The sequence below is a fragment of the Geotrypetes seraphini genome, chromosome 1, assembly GCF_902459505.1.
Source record: "Geotrypetes seraphini chromosome 1, aGeoSer1.1, whole genome shotgun sequence".
In the NCBI taxonomy this organism is placed as follows: domain Eukaryota; kingdom Metazoa; phylum Chordata; class Amphibia; order Gymnophiona; family Dermophiidae; genus Geotrypetes; species Geotrypetes seraphini.
Window position 1 is genome coordinate 237,057,618 of NC_047084.1, and position 22,712 is coordinate 237,080,329.

The window sequence follows — 22,712 nt, forward strand, 5'->3', positions numbered from 1 at the left end:
AAATAACTTTTAGGGCAGACTCTGACCTTCCCCGTCTCCCTCCTGACTCCTGGACCTCTTTACACATTACCTGGTGGTCTAGTGGGGCAGGAGCGATCTTCCTACACTCCTGCTCTGTGCAGAGCCATTAACAAAAATGGCTGCTGTGAGTTCCCGCTGTAGTTTTGTGAGACCACGGGAACTCGCAGTAGTCATTTTTGTTGACGGATCTGCACAAGGCAGGAGCATAGGAAGATCGCTCCTGCCCCACTTCACCACTAGCGCAAACAAACGGTTGAGCCCACTTCACCACTAGACCACCAGGTAAGGTGTGGAGAGGTCGAGGAGGCAGAAGGGAGGCTGGGGTGGGCCAAAGTCGCCTACTTAAAAGGAGGAAAGGAACTTGGAATTTTCATGGCTCTGCCTTTACAACTTACAATCGCAGGTCACGGCACAGGGCAGGAGCGTAGGAAGATCGCTCCTGCTCCGCTTCACTGCTATGCCAACAGGTACAGATTGGAGTGGTCCAGGAGGTAGGGAAGAGTCAGGGTTTAGATGGAACTCACGATGGAAGAAGTTGACAATGATGCACTGGTACCACTAAGAAAACGGTACCACAGAAAAAGTCCAACTGGCCAGCAGGGCTGTGGAGTTGGAGTCGGAGACAATTTGGGGTACTGCAGTCGGAGTCGTGGTACCAGAAACTGAGGAGTCGGTGTCGAAGGATTTATCTACCGACTCCACAGCCCTGGCAGGGCTGTGGAGTCAGAGACTCTTTTGGGTACCTGGAGTCAGAGCTGGGGGTACAAGAAACTGAGGAGTCAGAGTCGAAGGATTTATCTACTGACTCCACAGCCCTGCTTGCCTAGCGTGTTTCCCCGATGATAAGGCAGGGCCATCAAATAAGACAGCCCCCCCTTTTTAGAAAAAAATGTAAAATAAGGCACCCCCCCGCAAATAAGCCACCCACCGATACCTGCGCTTACCCGAATCGGGTGGTACGGTGGGTGACTCCGTGTGGTTCCTCCGTCTACCGTATTTGCCTCCATGGCTGCGTGCCGCGCCTCGTCATGAAGTGAAGAGGAGGAAGTGACAGGACTGCAGCGCACGCACGTGACTCCGCGCAAGGAAACACAGGCAGCTTCCCTCATCCCTCCCTAACGGAGACTGCAGGAGTTTGTTCACGGCCAGAACATCCAATACATGTAATAAAATTCTGTTTTTTTTCAACAATAACTGTGTACTGTAGTCTTCTTCATGGGTAAATAAGGCATCCCCCCGAAAATAAGCCCTAGAGCATATTTTGGCCTTCCAAAAAAATAAGACAGTGTCTTACCATCGGGGAAACAGGGTATTACCCAACCCCAGGTAAAATGCAGGAACAAAAAGAATTAAAAAATTTCTTTGTTAAGGCATTTATTCTTCTTGTTGGGGTTTTTTTTAAGCCCTGGAAGATCAGGAAAAGATACAGCAGGAAAGATCAATGGCACGGGTCGAGTGATAAGAAGGGCGAAAAGCTGTTAATGTCATCAGCGGGGACAAAGTGCTGCAAAAATGCCTACATACACTGAAAATGAAAATAAAGAAATTTACTTGAAATTGTAAAGGATGTAAAATAAAAAAAAGTAACAAGAAATAATGACATTAATGAAAAATATGAAGCAGGAAGGCAAACTCGACTAGACAAAGTTTAGATACATGTTCTTCACTCCACAGAAAACAAAAAACAGACAACTGCACGAGCCAGCGTCAGGCAGGAAGGCACTTGCGTATGCACGGTTCAGGCAGTCTTAAAGCTTCTAAAACTTAAAGTGACAGTACAATTTTTTTTTTAATTGGATATTCATGTCTACTTTATTGGAAATAGCAAATAGAAAGATATTTTAAGAGTTAGCATTAGGCCCCTTCTTTTTGCCAAAGGTTGGAACCACATTGACAAAGCGACAGTTGTACTGCATGCGCCGCTTGGCATGCCCTGTCTTCTTTTTCTTCTTCTCCTGCTTGGCAACTTTGGGAGTTTGACCTTTGACTTTCCCAGCACGGGCTGAAGACCCATGAACTTTACCTCCCAGCATATGGCTAGCAACTTCCAGGGTGGCTAGTCAAGAGTTGCCTTATCTTCTAAGGGTGTTCCGCCCAGCAACAGCACCTGGTCTTCAGCAGCAAGGCCCTCAAGAGACTCAACGCAAGCCTTTAACTGGGCTACAGTTTCCTGTCCAGACACCTCAAGGGTGTGCAGGCTTTGTGCATGCACAAACAGCTGCATGATTTTCACGCCGACACGCCGCAGCCTCACAAGATGGAGGAAGTCGCGAGATCTATTGACGGATTAAAAAAGAAAGAAACAAGACACGCGCACCTCTATAAGAAGACAGTACACTTTTACACTGTCCGTGCGGGGCTATGTGGATGACATCAACTACATGTGAGAATATGCTACCTGCTTGTTCTGGGATAAATACCTATAAAGAATTTTTACAGAGTCAAATATCCTCCAGTCCATAAGACCTCTTGCATTAGTTCAACCATACAGCATATTCAGATGGTCAGATTTCAAAATATATTCTGCAGTTCCATTTTTAAGACCAGAATGAATCTCTCAACAGGAAATTATGAAAATATGTAAAAAAAAAAAAGATATTCAAAACTGGCCACAGAGGAAAAATAAGAAAACCAAAAGCAAACTCCCTCCTTCAATTCCTTGCTTAAGTCCCACTTATAATAGTAAAAACCTAACTGTTAAGGAAGTAGGCATTACAAGCACAAAACAAAAAAAAAAAAAAAAAGAAAGGGCCTGATTCTCTAAAAGAGGCCGATTGCATGGTATCTGTCTCGCACCTACGGAGACATATAGGGACACTTATGGACATCCAATGCCATTTCCGGTAGAGACCACACCTTGGGCATCCATAAGCATCTCTACACATCTCTGCATGCATGCGACATATGCTTACAATATACCGTATTTTCACGTAGATAACGCGCACCCGTGTAAAACGCGCACACGGGTATAACACGCGAAAAACACAAATTTATGTACAGAAATTTTTATATACCGCGCACACCCGTATACCGTGCATGCTGCCCGACTCTCCTTTCACCCGCCCCGACTCTCCTCTGGCCACCCCGACTCTCCTTTCGCTCGCCCCGACTCTCCTCTCCCCCTTGAAGTCCTGTCCCCACCCTGAAAGCCTGATGCCCCCCCGACGGCCGATTCAAACCCCCCCCCCCGCAGGACCGCTCGCACCCCCACCCCGAAGGACCGCTCGCACGCACCCGCACCCCCACCCCGAAGGACCGCTCGCACGGGAGTCGGCGGGGCAAGAGGGCTTGGGCTCCCTTTTGCCCCGATCGTGTCGGGGAGTCGGGGGGGGCAAGAGGGCTTGAGCTCCCTCTTGCCCCGATCGTGTCGGGGGTGCCGCGGTTGGCTGGGGCAAGAGGGCTTGAGCTCCCTCTTGCCCCGATCGTGTCGGGGGTGCCGCGGTTGGCTGGAGCAAGAGGGCTTGAGCTCCCTCTTGCCCCAATCGTGTCAGGTGTCGGGACCGCCAAGAGGAAGCAGCAGGACACCGATAGGAGCTTCTACATGATGGGGGGGGGTTGGGAGGCTGTGGGGGTGCGAGCGGACCTTCAGGGTGGGGGTGCGGGTGGGAGTGCGTGCGAGCGGTCCTTCGGGGTGGGGGTGCAGGTGCGTGCGAGCGGTCCTTCGGGGTGGGGGTACGAGCGGTCCTGCGGGGGGGGGGTGAATCGGACGTCGGGGGGGGAACTATGTAAAAAAAATTTTGTACAATGCGCTCACGCGTATAACGTGCAAGGGTATGCGCGGTACGTAAAAACCACGTATAACGCGCGCGTTATATGCGAGAAAATACGGTAGGCATCCTTTCCTGCCTGCATTTAAAAAAAAAAAAGTTCTTCCCAATTAGCTGTGAGGCCGCCTACAATCGTGACATCCATTTGAAGAATCAGCCCCAAAGTGTATAAAACACAGACACAGCATTTATTAGTGTCATCTCTGTACCTTACTACCTTAACCTTTATCAGAAGACATCAAAGTATACGGTAATACAACAACCTTGTTCTTAGTTTGTATAACCAAAGATAGAAATCCCAAGGAACATTACAGAAGACCTAACCCTCCGTTCTAATCTGCCTCAACCACTTAACCAGAATTTTAAAAATAAAAGGAAAAATTGTGTTCTTACCTGTTAATTTTCTTTCCTTTAGACACAGCAGATGAATCCAGAGACCAATGGGATAGCACAAATCTACCAGCAGGCGAAGATAGAGAAACTGATTAACAGGTGGTCCTATTGGCTGCCACTCCTCTTGTATCTCCAGTATAGCTCCTTGCCCAAGCATCCGTAACCATCAATAGGCATAGCATGTAAAAAACTTCTTTCCCATAACAAATCTCAAAAGGCAATAATACAGAATACAACCATCAATAATAACAAACTACGAAAGTTGCAAAAGAAAAAACCGACAGACTATCCAGAAAGGGTGGGGCTCTGGAGTCATCTGATGCGTCTAAAGGAAAGAAAATTAACAGGTAAGAACATAATTTTTCCTTCCTTAGCAACAGCAGCAGATGAATCCAGAGACCTATGGGATGTAGCAAAGTAATCCTCAATCTGGGTGGGAAGCAAACGCCGCCTCCGCAACAACCGAAGCACTAAACGCATCCACCGCAAGCGCCACCACATCCAACCGGTAATGCTGAGATAAAGCACTCTCGGAAGATCAAGGAGCCGCGAGACAAAACTCCTCCAAGGAAAAACCCTCTGGACTGAGTCCAAGCAGTAAACATCGCTCTGGCGGAATGGACATGAAGTTCTTTCGCCAACCGCTTCCCTGCCATCAAGCAAGGGAAAATAATGTCCTCCTGGACCCATTGAGCGATGGAGGCTTTGGACACTGCCATACGTTTGAGGCATCTCTTGAAGAATACAAAAAGGTGATCTAAACAACTAAAAGTCGTTAGAAACCTAGCTCGCAGAGAACGCTACGCACTTTCAAAAAATGCAGCGAAGAAAAGCACGTCTCCCCATTTCTCCTCCCAGGAAGAAGGAAGGAAAAGTGAGAGTGGCATAAAAGAACGTATGACCTCTCCTAAGAAAGAAAACGTGGTACAGACTAAACTGACACCCCAGAATTTGCAAATCAGAAAGAGGAATCCCTGCCAAACAAGGCCTGCAATAGAGAATGACACGGGGAAAAAATCTGTCCCCGTCACCGCCCCGTCACCGGCCCACCATCCTCTGCACCGCCCCGTCACCGCCGTTCCCTTCACCGCCCCGTCACCGTCACCGCCATCCCTTTCACCGCCCCGTCACCGCCACTGCCATCCCATTCACCGCCCCGTCACCGTCCCCGCTGCATCCATATAAGCCTTAGTACTGTAATATTTAGCTTATTCCTTTTTTATAAATCAAAGTTCCTGCTGCTGAACTAGAGAAAGAGATGTTCAGCTGGCAGGGCTTTGTTTATAAATTTTTATCAACACAACTAATATACTATTTTATCCTAAAGCAAAAAATAAATAAATAAATATAATTTTTTTTTCTACCTTTGTTGTCTGGTTTCTGCTTTCCACATCTTCTCATTGAATTCCTTCCATCCACTGTGTGTCTTCTCTCTGCGTCTTCCATTTGCTGTTACTGTGCCTCTCCCTTAACCCCCCCCCCCAATTGGTCTAGCACCCATCTTCTTCCCTCCGCTCCCGCATAGTCTGGCATCTGTCTTCTTCCCACTCTGTCTTCCACATTTCCCTTCGGGGTCTGTTCCTCTCCACCCTCCTTCAATGTCTGTCCTATTCCTTTCCACTACCACCCTTCCCTCCCTCCTTTACCATCTGTTCCTTTCTACTACCCTTCAGCTCCTCTCACGTGGCTTATCTATCTACCTTCCTCCCTCTTATTTTCATGGCACGTTACAATGTAATTTGTGCAAGCCACTGGAGCCTGCGAGCTCGGTCCCTGTCCCATCCCCACAAACCATCTCGCTTCTGTGCTCCTATTTTCTCCATTTCTAATATCTCCCCTATGTATCTGTCATTGCCCCCCCTGTGTCCATATACCATCCCCATGGCATGTCCCCTTTATGTCTCTGTCCCTATGCCCCATGCACATAATTTCCCCTCTTTCTGTTACCTTCCTGTGTCCAGATTTCCCCTATCTTCCTCTTCCATACCAGTGTGTCTCTTCTTTTCAACCCCATCTAGCTTTTTTCCCTCTTTCTTCCCTCCCCCCTGCTTCTAGCATCTGGCTCACCTGCCAGTCCTTCCCTTTCTTTCCTGCTGTGGGCTTTTCTTTCCGACTTCATCCCCTTGGCCCAGAATCCTTTTCCCTTTCACTCCCTCCTTCCAATTTGAGCCGGGAACACTAGCGATCGCACGGTCCCCGCAGCTCACACCCGCCTGCCCAATCGATTCTAGTGTTTAGCCAGCTCTCTCCCTTCTCCTCACCTTAGTTTGTAGATTTTCTTTTTCGGCGATCCGCACGCTATCAGAGAGCCGCGCATGCGCGGCTGTTCAGTGTTCAATCTTCTGCTCTGCTGCAACTTCCTGTTTCCGGTTGCGTCAGAGCAGAAGATTGAACACTGAGCAGCCGCGCGTGCGCGGCTCTCTGATAGCGTGCGGGTCGCCGAAAAAGAAAATCTACAAACTAAGGTGAGGAGAAGGGAGAGAGCTGGCTAAACACTAGAATCGATTGGGCAGGCGGGTGTGAGCTGCGGGGACCGCGCGATCCTTCATGCCTCACTGCGGGGACAAGACCATTCACCGCCCCGCGGGCAGTGAATGGCCTTGTCCCCGTCGCCGCAGCGACTGCTAGTTTTCTTCCCCATTTTCGGCGGGTGACCCGCGGCTAAAATGCGGTGGCCGCGGGTAAACCGCCACCGTGTCATTCTCTAGCCTGCAACTCAGAAAACCGCCGAGCTGAAGCCATGGCCATAAGAAACCCCGTGTTCAACGGCACAGCCTTTTAGAGTCTCAAAAGACAAGGTTGAAATGAAGCCTTCGGTAAACTGCGAAGAAAAACCTGAAGACTGTACCCCGGATAGGGCTTCACAAGAGATGTACGAATATACTGTACTCCGTTGAGGAACTGAACTACATGAAGCTGAGAAGAAAGTGAAGAGCGAGATACCTAGCCCTTGTAACAATCTAAGATTGGCACTTGATGCTGGAGTGAAGTGAACGCTAAGCTCTCGGCAATCCACATGTGTTAAAAAAGAAACAATAGAAAACAGAGAACTCTGAAAGGGTGCAAAAGTTGAGAAGCACCCAAGAAAGGAAAAACCTCCAAAATGAAGCATAAGCCACAGGAGAAGACGGCTGCATCATCTGGATAAGAGAAGAAACAACCTGCCTTGCATAACCCTTACACACTTCAGCCATGACTTTGCAAAAGCTAGATCGTGATATCAAAGTAGGATGAATATCCAGGTTGATTGGACCCTAGACGAGTAAATCCGAAGATACCAGGAATCTCAACAGTTCGGCCTTCGACGGCCCCACAGATCCGCATAGCAAGGATGGCCCTGAAAGCGAGCTGGCAAATTCATCCAATCATCAGCCAGGGGAAAACATGTAAAAAGAATAATCAGAGGCGAGAAAGAAGCAACGCTGCTACCCCCTCTGACCGCCACTCCCTGCGTCTGCTGAAGAAGCTAGGAAGGTTTGAATCCGAGACGAGACCAGGAGGTCTAGTTCTAGTGCCATACAAAGCAAATACAAGGCCTGATCAAAAGTTCCCAATTTCCAGGATGTAGAAGATTTCGCCACTACTACAACTACTAATCATGCTTTCTAAAGCACGGAAAGGCGAACACAGCGCTGTACCTGTCAACCTACAATAGACGATCCATGCTCAGATTTTCCTATCCTGTAAAATGAAGCACTGACAGAAGAGGAAGATGAGATTCCACCAATTGAAGGAGAACAAGTACTTTACTCGCCAACTGAGCACATCACATATGTTCTCGGCTGTAGAGAAATACCACTGTCTCAGCCCAGTCTTAAAAGACCTTTTATCGGCATTCCGGAGGAATGGGCTAAAACTCCTGAAACGGTAGCCTGACCATGCTTCAGTCCAGAAGAATGAATGAGTACGGAGTCTCCTCTTAATACCAGACTCCTTGCGCTGAGGATTGAAGGCACGGCGCCCCCCCCCAACGTGACAGCCTGGGATGTTTAGGGAATTTGAGCCAGTCCAGCAAAGATCGAGGCATGCATTTGAAAAAATTAATCTCGCTGAGCCACCAACTTATAATGAGCGATGCTTGAGGAGCCTACGAGATACTACAATTGAAGCCTTGAAATACCAGGAAACACAGGAACAAAAGCAACTGCTGGAGTGGTCTCATGTGAAAGCAAGCCAAAGTTCCCAGTGGAATCACCACCCTGGACAGAATCCCATACTCATGTTCTAGGCGACTGAAGAAGGCAAACCTGAGACCGTAATCTATCGCCCCCGACTCTGGGAAGAAACCCATTCTTCTCCTACGTGAACAACATCCCCTGATATTCCAAGAATTAGTCCAGGAGAAATGTGCTCTGTGGAAAAGTGAAGATTCACATCCAAAGAATTGAAGAAAAGAAGTTCAAATAAAAGAGATCACCCGTTTGTGTCTGACAAATCCACCTGGCTGAAAGACATCCGAATCAAGCAGTCTTCTAAGAATGAAAGTACCAGAATCTCCGGTCTGTGCCAAAACGCCACTACTGCTAACTGCTCTAATATTCTAAAATGTTCATGGAGCCGTGGTGCGGCCAAACGGCATCTGCCAAAACTGATAGCGCTGCTCAATGAGAGCTAAACGAAGATCGAGCAAATTCGGTGGCCATAGCGAAATTGTAAACATGCGCCCAGCCATTCTCCAGAAATGTCTAACTCTGAGAAACTAAAGTACCATAATGAGAGCCAGCTCCCAACTACCCCATCTTAGGCACAAGGAAGTAAATGGAATAACAGTAACACTGTATGACAGACATTCTAGTCAACTACAGAAAGTTAAGTCTAATTTCAATTTATAAAGTCTTATCAAAACAAGATCATAAAGCTCTGTATATTTTAATGCTTCAGATCAAGATACATCTGACATCTGAATTGCATGACAGCTTCTTGGAACAATGTTCTATCTACAATAGATAAACTGTGATACAAAGAGATCAAGTAGATTGAAAGCAGCCACAGTGTCAATTAGAGCAGGATTTCAGCTTGCAAGTTCTAGGAAGATTACTGACTCGTAGTTCAATGTTCTGTGTCAAAAATGAAATCCCATGCCAGTACCCTCACTCCGCAGAGACTAAGTTGATGCCAACACCTGTCCTCTTTTACAGCCAATCTGCTGATGCTTCCACTTTGCTACAACAAACAAGATGTTTTGTTTTATACTGCTGAACCGTGATTGCATCTCCTGGGGTTGCCACCTGTAATACTGACAACCTCAATGGATATTAAAATTATATTTCAGTTTTGCTGGATAGGTTTAGACTAATGAGCTCAAGCTGGATGGAGAGGAAAGTAAACAGTTAACCATTTCAGTTCTTTAGTTACATACAGATCTTTAAGACCCCTTCTAAATTTATTTTTCAGTAATATCCTGCCATATTTTTCAATTTAAAAATATAATATTGAGAAGCAATACATAACTTTTGGCATCTCTTTTAAAAGAACAAAACAAAGATTCAGTTAAAAAAATGAAAGATTAGGTTCTTACCTGGATAATCTTCTTTCTGTTAATCTACTACGGATTTACAAGGATCAGTAGCATGGAATGTTGCTACTTTGGGTTTTGGCCAGGCACTAGTGACCTGGATTGAACACTGTGAGAACAGGTTACTAGGCTTGATGGACCTAGGGTCTGAACCAATACGGCTATTCTTATGTTCTTATGGTGATCAATTCATTCCTGCGAACTGGACTTGCAGAAGTGAGAATACAGCTTTGAGCACCTCCCGTATGGAGGTGGAGCCTGGTGCACCCTCCAGTTAAGTCCCAAAGCAATCGATCTCCACTGGAACATAAGACAAAGAAGGAGGTGAATGGAGAATCTCCCCGCATACAATAAACAATTCTGTTCTGCTCTGTAACTTAGAAAAACCAGAATTAGAACAATTCAACAGAACAATCAGAAAACAAGCACAGAGAAACAACCTGCTGTGTGCAATAGGTATGAACATTAAGGCAGCCAGAGGCTGAGGAATACACTTACTCATACAGTATTTCTTGTCATTTAACCTGGAACACAGAAATATCCGAGGCAGAAAAGCAGGTAATACAGAATAGACAGAGGGCGGGCCATAAGGAATCCATAATAGATTAACAGAAAGAAGATTATCTAGGTAAGAACCTAATCTTTCGTTCTGTTACATCTACTCCGAATTCCCTATGTATGGTGATGTACTAAAGCAGTGGCTGGACCGAGGAACCAAAAGCGGTGTCCTCCTGAGCCGCCACATCCACTCTGTAAAATTTGGAAAAGTATGCAGAGTAGACCAAGTAAATGCCTAATAAATCTCTGCAAGAGGAACTGCCTGAGATTCCACCCAGCAAGAGACTCCTTGTCAAGTGTGCCTTGAGAGAGACTAGTGACTGCTTCCCGCAGGCAACGCATGCCAAAGAGATGGCCAGACAAATCCATCTAGCAACAGAGGCCTTAGATGCCAGAACAAACAGATAGATGGTCAGAAAGATGCAACTCATTTGAACTTTCCAAGTACTCAAAACATAGAAACATGATGGCAGATAAAGACCAAATGGCCCATCCAGTCTGCCCATCTGCAGTAACCATTATCTCTTCCTCTTTCTAAGACATCCCACATACCTATCCCAGGCTTTCTAGAATTCAGACACAGTCTCTGTCTCCACCACTTCTTCTGGGAGACTGTTCCACGCATCTATCACCCTTTTCTGTAAAATAGTATCTCCTTAGATTACTCCTGAGCCTATCACCTCTTAACTGCATCCTATACCCTCTCATTCCAGAGCTTCCTTTCAAATGAAAGACTTGACTCATGCGCATTTACATCACATAGGTATTTATTATTCTTTTTTTTAAAATAAATTTATTGATTTGTTACACATTATAACAACTTCAAGGAATAAACAAGTTCAAAGAAAATACATCAAACTAAAAAAAGATCATCAAGTCCACATTATAGGGGCTGATTGTCCTGTAGGAATCACATCACTGGAAAAAAGAAAACATTAAACAATATTCCTCTAAGTCAGGCAAATATTCATTCATTTTCACTCAATCTCAACCTCGGAATTAGTTACAGGCAATGTGTCTAATATAGGTTTATCTTGAAGAAAAATTTCCAAATGAGCTGGATCAACAAAAATATATCTAGTATCCTGATATGTCACTAAACACTTACATGGGAACTTAAGAAAAAATAGAGCTCCCACAGCCAAGACTTGAGTCTTGAGTTGTTTTCTCCTGTATTGCGTCTGTTTAGAGACGTCTGGAAAGATATTTATCTGTTGACCACAAAACAGGGCATTTTTAGTTTTGTAAAATATAGTTTAAGAATTGCTTGGTTTTCTATTTCAGTCTTAAAGGTGACCAACAATGTTGATCTTTTGGCTATAAAATCTTTCGACGATTCTAGGCTCACATAGGTATTTAAATGTTTCTTTCATATCTCCCCTCTCCCACCTTTCCTCCAAAGTATACAGATTGAGATCTTTAAGTCTGACCCCATATGCCTTATGATGACAACCACGTACCATTTTAGTAGCCTTCCTCTGGACTGACTCCATCCTTTTTATATCTTTTTGAAAATGCGGTCTCCAGAATTGTAAACAATATTCTAAATGAGAATCTTATACAGGGACATCAATACCTCCTTTTCCTACTGGCCATACCTCTCCCTATGCATCCTAGCATCCGTCTAGCTTTCGCCGTCATGCACGAGTTCTTCACCCTCTTAACTGTACTGTTTTCTCGGGTTTTTCAGCCCAAATGTATGACCTTGCATTTCTTAGCATTAAATTTTAGCTGCCAAATTTCAAACCATTCTTCAAGCTTTGCAAGGTCTTTCTTCATGTTATTCACATCATCCTGGGTGTCTACTCTATTGCAGATTTTGGTATCATCCACAAAGAGGCAAATCTTACTCGATAGGCCTTGAGCAATATCATTTATAAAAATGTTAAAAAGAATAGGCCAAAGAGTAGAACCTGATAACATCCCTTTCCTCACTGGTAACATCCCTTTTCTCAGAGCGATCTCCATTGATCACTATCCTGTTGCCTTCCACTCAACCAGTTCTTGACCCTGCCTGTCACTTTGGGACCCATCCCGAGGGCACTCAGTTTATTTATTAGACTTCTGTGTGGAACACTGTCAAAGGCTTTGCTAAAATCTAAATGTACATCTAGCGCACGCCCTCTATCTAATTCTCTGGTCACCAAGTCAAAGAAATTGATCAGATTGTCTAATCACCACTAGTGAATCCATGTTGCCTCCGGTCCAGTAATCCATGGGATTCCAGAAACTTCACCATTCTCTGTTTTAAAAGAAGTCAGACTTACCGGCCTGTAATTCTCTACTTCTTCCTTACTTCCACTTTTGCGGAGAGGGATCGCATCCGCCCTTCTCCAGTCCTCCAGTACCACTCCCAACTATAGAGACTCATTGAAAAAGTCAATCAGTGGAGCCACCAGAACTTCCCTAAGTTCCTTCAGCATCCTCGGATGTACACCATCTGGCCCAATTGCTTTGTCTACCTTTATTTTAGCTAGCTCCTCACGAACATAACCCTCTGAAAATCGATCAGGATCTACCACTCCTCCATCCCTATTTATGTTTATCTTGTGCAGTCCCGCTCCCGGTGCTTCAGCCATGAACACAGAACAGAAATATTTGTTAAGCAATTCAGCCTTTTTCTTTATCAGCTTCTACATACAGTATTTCTTCCCTTCACCTTTGAATCCCACAATGCCACTTTTTCCTATCATTAATATATCGGGGAAAAAAAGTCTTGTCTCCCCTTTTTACTGTGTCAGCTATTTTTTTCTTCCATTTGCATCTTTGCTTTCCTGACTACACGAACAGCCTCTCTTAGCTTTTCCAGATATTTTTCCCTGTCTTCCTCTTTCTGTGATCTTTTGTAGTTTATGAAAGCTAACCTTTTATTCATTACCTTCTCAGCTACTACTTTTGAGAACCAAAGCGGCCTTCTTTTCCTCTTACTTTTACTTACTTGCCTCACAAAAAGGTCTGTTGCCCTTTCAATAACTCCTTTCAGTTTTGCCTTACTGCTAGTGTTGGAGGTGTATAGAGGGAAGAGAGAGAAAGAGACTGCAGAGAGGTGGGAAGATTCTGGCCCAAGGAGGGAGGTAGGAAGGAGAGAGAAAGAGGCAGAGAAAGACCTGGAAGAAAGGAGAACAAATGCTGGAAAGGGGGGGGGGGGGAGGTTTGTAAGCAGAAGAAAGACAGAGAGACAGAGGTCTGGACTAAAGAGGCAGACTGGATGGACCATTTGGTCTTTATCTGCCATCATCTTTCTATGACATGAGGCAGATGCTGGACTATAGGAGGTGCAGACAGAAGAGACAGAGGGTGGGAGACCCTGAAGAAGAACAGAGAGATGCAAGATCATTAACAGAGGAAGGAGAAAGAGGGAGACATGTTGCCAATAGGGGTGGAGGAGAGAGGAAGAAAAGTTGGACTCATGGAGGGAGAGAGAGAGATGTTGGTTGGGGAAGGAAATGAGATCCAGAGGAGAGGAAGCGTGCAGGAAGCAGAAAGAAAGAAATGTTGGGTGCACAGTCAGAAGGAAGTCCAATCAGAAACTATTTAAATCACCAGACAACAAAGATATTAAAAATGATTTTATTTTCAATTTAGTGATCGAACTGTGTCAGTTTTGAGAATTTATAATCTGCTATCTATATTATGCACTATATTTGTCTATTTTTCTATAGTTCTTACTGAGGTGACATTGCATATATCTGCCTTGACCTTTTTGAAAAATAAAACAAATATAAATGATAATTATAATTTTCTCTGCATACAGTGTGTTTTGTGGGTTTTTTTAAATTTTGTGGTTACCATTATGAATTAATAAGATTATATTGTGTGTACATGAAAAATGAATGGAAGAAACTGCATTACAATTAATACTACTATAATAGGGGTAGGTCAGGGACGGAGTTTTGGCTGGGTTACTTGGTTGGTATTTGTTAGAGACTCATGGGGTACTTGGCTTAAAGAAATTGAGAAACACTGGTCTAGGTGACTATGGAGTTCACTCAGTAAGGGCCCCTTTTACAAAGCCACAGTAGCGATTGGTGCAAATGCACCAAGGTCCATTCAATTCCTATAGGCTTCAGTGCATTTGCTGTGGCAGGATTGCTATTTGTATAAGGAGCCCTAAGGCAGGAACTACTGTCTCTGTGCTGTCTTAAACAAAAACCAGATTGCTAGGGATGCAAAGCATTACCGTATTTTCACGTAGATAACGCGCACCCGTGTAAAACGCGCACATGGGTATAGCGCGCGAAAAACACAAATTTATGTACAGAAATTTTTATATACCGCGCACACCCGTATACCGCGCATGGGTTATTCCATGTCAAGTGATCAAGGGCTCCCTGCATGACCATCATGGATTTTGATAAAACTTTATGCACAAAGTCCCACATGTATCAAACGAACTTTGGTAAAGTTTTAGTTTCGCCTGTGGAATATTCGTGGAGATATAGCCATTTGTTTGACCCCATACTGCAATGACATACAGTACGACAGTGACATTCTGACAACTTTGAGACACAATATCTCACGAGCTATGTTTCCCAAAAAACTGAAACTTAGCTACCCTGCACAACTTTTGGAGCTCTATTCAGTGCTACCAATAATAATTTTTGTCGAGCACTGAGTGAATGGCTGAATTACAGTAAACTTGGCCGAAAAAATTAGTGCTCCAAAAAAAGTCAAAGTTTGACATTACTTAGCTCCCACAATAATTAAGTAATAAATGTGAAATTTGGCGCATAATGTCTCAGTACAACGTTGTTTTCAAAAGTACAATTTCAACCTCCAAGCTCTTTCCATTAGTTTACAAATTAAGTATAAAGTTGCTAATTTGTGTAAAAAGGCCAAAAATAGGGTATTTTCAGCCTGCTTTTACAGAAAAATACCTTTCAGAAACTCTTTCAAATCAGTCTCATTAGAAAGAGCATATTTCAAACCCCCTAGAAAATTGGGCTTCATTTTTCAACGCAGGTTAACAATGCCCGAAAAAGGGGGACAAAGTTGGGAGATGTCACCATGGCAACGGCCTACGTTTCAACTTACAATTATGTCACTTTTCACACTGTTTTTCCCTGTTTATTTTTACTCAAGCTTTGGGTACAATTATAGTGTTCTTAATTAATGATTATTCCTAACTAGAAATTGAGGTGATAATTTTGTTGCATGCAGATCACAAATTACAACTTGTTTTCTTTTTCAGATCCACATTATTATTAATTCAGTTTAAAATGGATACCAACGAATCGATGCCAACAAAGTGGACTTCACTTCGGCTTGGGAACCATATAAGATACCCAATTTAGGCTTGGGAACCTAGGATAAGACACCCTAATCATTGGCTTTGGAACCAGAAAGATACCAACAAAAGGCTTTGGAACCTTGACAAAGAAACCAAATGCGAGGCTTGGGAACCTGGACAAAGTGGCCCACCCGTGGCTGGTATTGCACAGCTATCGGGCGTGACCCCTATGGCGATGGGGTTGCCAGTTCAAACTCTTGAACTGGTAGTGACAATGTCACCATGGACCAACGCAAGAGTAGTAGTAATACTATGTCAATACAAAACTGTAACTTTAAAAATGACAGAACTATGTTGAAATAGAGGTTGTTGCCGTGGCAACGTCTCCCAACTTTGTCCCCCTTTTTCAGCCATTGTTAACCTGCGTTGAAAAATGAAGTCCACTTTTCTAGGGGGTTTGAAATATGCTCTTTCTAATGAGTCTGATTTGAAAGAGTTTCTAAAAGGTATTTTTCTGTAAAAGCAGGCTGAAAATACCCTATTTTTGGCCTTTTTACACAAATTAGCAAATTTACACTTAATTTGTAAACTAATGGAAAGAGCTTGGAGGTTGAAATTGTACTTTTGAAAACAACGTTGTACTGAGACATTATGCGCCAAATTTCGCATTTATTACTCAATTATTGTGGGAGCTAAGTAATGTCAAACTTTGACCTTTTTTGGAGCACTAATTTTTTCGGCCAAGTTTACTATAATTCAGCCATTCACTCAGTGCTCGACAAAAATTATTATTGGTAGCACTGAATAGAGCTCCAAAAGTTGTGCAGGGTAGCTAAGTTTCAGTTTTTTTGGAAACATAGCTCGTGAGATATTGTGTCTCAAAGTTGTCAGAATGTCATCGTCGTACTGTATTTCATTGTGGAATGGGGTCAAACAAATGGCTATATCTCCACAAATATTCCACAGGTGAAACTAAAACTTTACCAAAGTTCGTTTGAGACATGGTGGACTCTGCATATGAAGTTTCATCAAAATCCGTGATGGTCATACAGGGCACTTTCCAAGAATCTGATCACTTGACATGGAATGACCCGCATGCTGTCCGACTCTCCCGTCGCCGCCCGACTCTCCTTTGGCCACCCCAACTCTCCTTTCACCCGCCCCAACTCTCCTCTCCCCCTTGAAGTCCTGTCCCCATCCTGAAAGCCTGATGCCCCTCCCATCCGCACCCCCACGCTGAAGGACCGCTCGCACCCCCACAGCCTCCTGACCCCCCCCCATCATGTAGAAGCTCCTACCGGTGTCCTGCTGCTTCCTCTTGGCGGTCCCGACTCCCCGACACGATCGGGGCAAGAGGGAGCTCAAGCCCTCTTGCCCCAGCCAACCTCGGCACCCCCGACATGATCGGGGCAAGAGGGAGCTCAAGCCCTCTTGCCCCCCCCCCGACTCCCCGACACGATTGGGGCAAAAGGGAGCCCAAGCCCTCTTGCCCCGCCGACTCCCCAACAATATCGGGCCAGGAAGGAGCCCAAGTCCTCCTGGCCCTGGCGACCCCCCCCCCCCCCGCTAGTTGTTCGGGCCAGGAGGGAGCCCAAACCCTCCTGGCGACGGCGACCCCCTACCCCCACCCCGTACTACATTACGGGCAGGAGGGATCCCAGGCCCTCCTGCCCTCGACGCAAATCCCCCTCCCCCCAACGACCGCCCCCCCAAAGACCCTCCGACCGCCCCCCCAGCCGACCCGCGACCCCCCTGGCTGACCCCCACGACACCCCCACCCCCCTTCCCCGTACCTTTGTGTAGTTGGCAGGACAGACGGGAGCCAAACCCGCCTGTCCGGCAGGCAGCCGACGGTTGGTTGGTTGGTTGGGTTGGGCTCATGTGCCTCAGGCCCCGCCCCCAGGTGGGACCTAAGGCTCCCGGGCCTATTCTGATTGGCCCAGGCGCCTTAGGCCCCACCAGTAGGCGGAGCTTTGGGACGGATGGGCCAATCCGGCCTCATTCCATCGTTGGCTGCCTGCCGGACAGGCGGGTTTGGCTCCCGTCTGTCCAGCCAACTACACAAAGGTATGGGGAAGGGGGGTGGGGGTGTCGTGGGGGTCAGCCAGGGGGGTCGCGGGTTGGCGGGGGGGCGGTCGTTGGGGGGAGGGGGGTTTGCGTCGAGGGCAGGAGGGCCTGGGATCCCTCCTGCCCGTAATGTAGTGCGGGGTGTGGGTAGGGGGTCGCCATGGCCAGGAGGGTTTGGGCTCCCTCCTGGCCCGAACAACTAGCGGGGGGGGGGGTCGCCAGGGCCAGGAGGACTTGGGCTCCCTCCTGGCCCGATATTGTCGGGGAGTTGGGGAGTCGGCGGGGCAAGAGGGCTTGGGCTCCCTTTTACCCCGATCGTGTCGGGGAGTCGGGGGGGCAAGAAGGCTTGAGCTCCCTCTTGTCCCGATCGTGTCGGGGGTGCCGCGGTTGGCTGGGGCAAGAGGGCTTGAACTCCCTCTTGCCCCGATCGTGTCGGGTGTCGGGACCGCCAAGAGGAAGCAGCAGGACACCGGTAGGAGCTTCTACATGATGGGGGGGGGGGGTCGGGAGGCTGTGGGGGTGCGAGCGGTCCTTCAGGGTGGGGGTACGGGTGGGAGTGCATGCGAGCGGTCCTTCGGGGTGAGGGTGGGGGTGCGTGCGAGCGGTCCTTCGGGGTGGGGGTGCGAGCGGTCCTGCGGGGGGGGGGGGTGAATCGGACATCGGGGGGGGGGACCATGTAAAAAAAATTTTGTACTATGCGCTCACGCGTATACCAAGCAAAGTTATGCGCGGTACGTAAAAACCACGTATAACGCACGCGTTATATGCGAGAAAATACGGTAACTGATTCAACATGAGTTTGAAGTTGGTTGAATACCATTCTCTCAAGTTCGGTAGTTTTGAAAGAAATGGAAGGTTTGATACTGGCCAGTAGTTATTCGTAATAAGAGGATCTGCATTATTTTTTTTCAAGGGTGGCTTAAGTGTTAAAACTTAAAAAAGGAAGTCATATTGAGCATTGGAAAATAATTAATAATAATTAACTAATAAAAATAGTGCACATTTAATTTTCCTCACCACCAAATTTCCCTGTTCCGCCCCACCCACCTACTTTTTCATGCCACCTGGCTGGAAAAAATTTCTGGGGAGAACACTGCACTGCATTTCTACTCCTTCCAGAATTTTCCATCCAGACAGCAATTCCCTGATGTAATTCCCCATCTGAACAAAGTTAGTTTTTTAAAGTCTAGAATCTTTGCTTTTGAATAAGCCCTCTCTATACCCATCTTAATATTAAACCGTATCATGGAGTGATCACTGGATACCCACTGTAACATCAGAAACACTTTCCCTGTTTGTAAACACTATGCCCACTATGATCCCATCCCGCATAGGTTCCGTTACCAACTGCTGGAACAGTTCTCCTTGTAGAGAATTCAGGATCTCTCTACTTCTAGAAGACCCTGCAACAGGGATACCCTGATCAACATCCGGCATGTTAAAATCATCTATTAGTAAAACTTCCCCTTTTTTTAGATATATTCTGAATGTCTACTATTAAATCTCTGTCCACTTCGTCCGTCTGTGAAGGAGGCCTTTCAGTTGCAGAGCAGTGAACAATGCAAGAACACCTTTGCACTTCCTGCCTGGTCCCGCACCGCTCTGTGATTGGCTGCAGTCAGTTCTCGCATCACGTGTGTGTGTGGGGGGGGGGGGGGGGGGAGCTGTCATCAGGCCAAACAGGAGAACTGCAAACTGGAAATGCTGCTGAAGTATGTGGAACAGCAGATATCTTTATCTTTACAAAATGTATCTTTATTGTAACCCATGTACTGACTAAATGTATCTTTATGGTAACCCACCTGTATCCCTTACACTGACAAAATGCACCTTGATAGTAAACCACTTGTATTGTAACCCACTTGCATCTCATGTACTGACAAAATATATCTTTACTGTAACCCATTTGTATCCCATGTACTGACAAAATGAATCTTTAATGTAAACCACTTGCATCCCATGTACTGACTAAACGTATCTTTATTGTAAACTGTTTCTATCCCATGTACTGTCAAATGTATCTTTATTGTAAACCGCTTCGAACTTCACGGTATAGTGGTATATAAGAAATAAATTATTATTATTATCTTTTGTGGTCCGGAAAGATGGGAATGTGCAGATATGCTTTCATGACATCCAGAGAGGCTAGAAATCCTCCTGGAGCCACTGCCACAATGACTGAGTGGGCCATCTCCATGTGGAAACGAGGGACCCTCAAAAAATGCATTCACTGTCTTCAGATCCAAAATGAACCTCCAATCTTCTGTGCCTTTTTTGGGCATGATGAAGCATCTGGAGTATCTGCCCAAGTCATCGTCGGAAACAGGTTCTATGGTTCAAATGTACAGAAGTCTCTGGAGAATGGCTCAGACCTTTATCTCTTTTTCCAGCCATCCAGCCAGAGTCAAAGATGATATCTAAATATCACTAGTCTGAGAAAATCTTCTCCCACTCTCTCAGAAACACCAACAACCCCCCCCCCCCCCAATATGTGGGAGTGGGACCGACAGCCTGGCATCAATAGGTCTTTTTGGAAGGTGGGTTGAGGTGAGACCTAACAGCTTGCTGGTGCCTGGAGCTGCTGAAACACTGCCAGTGGCCTTGGAAGGACCTTTGAATAGAGGGACCTGAGAAGTACTGCCTAGAGCGGCAGTAAGGATGAAAAGTATTTCTACTCCCGCCAGGAAGTTGGTGAGGCCTATTCTCTGGCAGGGACTTGGGACAATGAACTGCCACTGGCCATAAGGTCATCAAGACCCTTATCAAAAAGCCTCTGGCCCTTAAAGGACAGTCTGCTCAAGGTCGCCTTGGACAGCAAGTTGATGCTCACTGCTGGATCCAGAGCATTCTGTGAGCCGAGACTGCATAAGATGACACCTTGCTCATGACCCTGATAAGTTCGTAGAGAGTATCCACCACATACTCCATCCCTTCCTTTATGATGGGGGAAGGCATCCTCTTATGCTGAGGGAGTCTGGTGCATTCTGGTATGGCAGGCCTGAGCAGCAAAGTGGCAGCAGCAGCAGCAGCCTTGAACCCCAGAGCAAGAGCTTCAAACTGTCTCTTAAGCATCATGTCCACCCTGCGGTCCTGAGCATCCTTCAACAAAACACCGCCTTTACTCAGGAGAACAGTACGCTTGGTGACCTGAGCAACTCCCAAATCCACCTTCGGATGATCAAAGAACTGCTGGAATTCAGGTGCCATGGCATAAAGCTTAGCCATGACCTTAGCAACCCGCAAGAACCCCTCCAGGGTCTCCCAATGTTCTGTGATCAGGGCAGTAATATCTGGATGCATCAGAAAGAAAGAGGTGTGATCATTAAAACCACTCATGATCGTGCATTGGGACGTGAAGGGCTGCACTTCCAGCTTCAATTCTAACACTGCATCAGAATTAAAATGGTGGACAGAGACTGACTTGAAAAGGCAGCAGATACAAGGATCAATCCCCTGGTCAGGAGCCAGGGAGGTCTCTTGGCTGCTGGGCCTGATTAGGGAGCCAGAGTCACCCAGGACCGAGTCAGAATCCTGGGACAAAAGCGGTAGGTAATCTGACATTCCATCCAACCTGCCAGGATCTGAAAGGTCACTAGAGCCAGGGGGTCAGCTTGTTTACTCAAGCAGCAGACACCAGAGGAGAAGATGCTCCCTGGATATGTGCTTGTAGACTGCACTACCTGTCCTGGATATGTCAGAAAGGCTCTCCACATGAGATTTACAAATTCCTGGGAGAAGCCTAGTGCAGGGGAAGTAAATGAAGCCTGAAAATCCTCTGGCTGGGCTCTCGCAGGGTCCCCAGATGCCATGTGCATTCACTTCACATCATCAAAAGAAAAAAGTCCCAGGAGGTATTTTTTAACCTATGTTACGGACTTATAGCAGTTCACCAGCCCTAGAGGACGAGAGTGAGGCTAAGCCTGAGGCTCTCGCCCCTTCCTTGGGTGCATTGCAGCACGCGCTACACAGACACTCTTCTGCGTGAATTTGTGTCCTCATCCCCTGAGGGGTCCATCTCAGCTGATTGGGAGCATAAAATGGAGGGAGGGGGTTTAGGTAGATAGAGGCTTAAAAAAAATAAATAAAAGATTGTTTCAAATCCAATATGGCTGCCTCCAGTAAAATCGCGTCAAAAGTGGCTCGTGGAGTCTTTTAGAAAAGTTCAAAAACACAGAAAAAGAGGTTTTGGAGGTGGAAGACCTGAACCCTAACTCCAGAAATCCTCAAATTTGGGATTTTCTGACCCACCCTGATTCTCCTATAGGAATCAATGGGGTTTCACTCACAGTTCCCTGATGGTGCCTGCCTGCAGCTTCTTCAATGCAGCTGAAATGGTGGAAAGGACTTTTCTGCCCCAGATTCTTCCAAAACCAAGGAAACACTGGGGTCAGTCAGTCTGCACTCAAGCGTCTGACTAAGCACAGGTGAGCTGTGCTCCAAGGGGACTGAACACTGAGCTGTCCAGAATATTAGAGCAGGTCGGCTAGGCAGGTGCTCTAAAAGAAGAGTCGTCGTCCCCAGCTACAGATCTTTGATTACAGAATCTGTATCTTCTCCCAAGTAGAGATGCCCCTCAGGAATACTGGGGGGGGCCTCTTAATCACCAGAAAGTCTCCCAGAATCAGATAAAAAAAAATCAAATCAAATGCAGAGTAGAAGAAAAGACACCTTCGAAACCCACTTGCAATTAAGAACTGAGGGAGAAGGGCATAGCTTAGTGACATAAGGAGGCAGAGCTGATGAATCTGCTTGATGCCTTCTGCAAGTTTCCCGCTGTTAGGGGAATAAAACCTATGGTCCTGACTACTGTACACTTTGCATTGGAATTAGGATTTATTTACCACCTTTTTGAAGGAATTCACTCAAGACGGTGTACAGTAAAAATAGGTCAAGCATAAGCAAACAATGATTCTGATGATATTTCAATGCTGCTATGATGTTAAATATTGCCAAATTCCAACTACTGCCGACATGCATGTTTCATCAAACAGCATTCAAGATGGCTGCTGAGCAGTCCATGGCAGTTTTAAACCCTCTCCTTTAATGACATCAGAAGGGAACACAGGCAATCACTCAGAACACAAGTTCAAGTTCAGCATTTAAACCACCAGGTTCTAAAGTTTGTAAATCAAAAATACACTATTGCTCTTTAAAATTCAAT

At 46.1% G+C, this 22,712-nt stretch overlaps 1 protein-coding gene and 1 pseudogene across 4 annotated transcripts in view; both read right to left on the reverse strand.

Moving 5' to 3' along the window:
- The window catches only part of RBPJ (recombination signal binding protein for immunoglobulin kappa J region), a 236,367-nt gene that overhangs the window by 172,247 nt on the left and 41,408 nt on the right, over window positions 1-22,712 (reverse strand). The window lies entirely within an intron of this gene.
- Window positions 1,838-2,256, reverse strand: LOC117362165 (annotated as a pseudogene).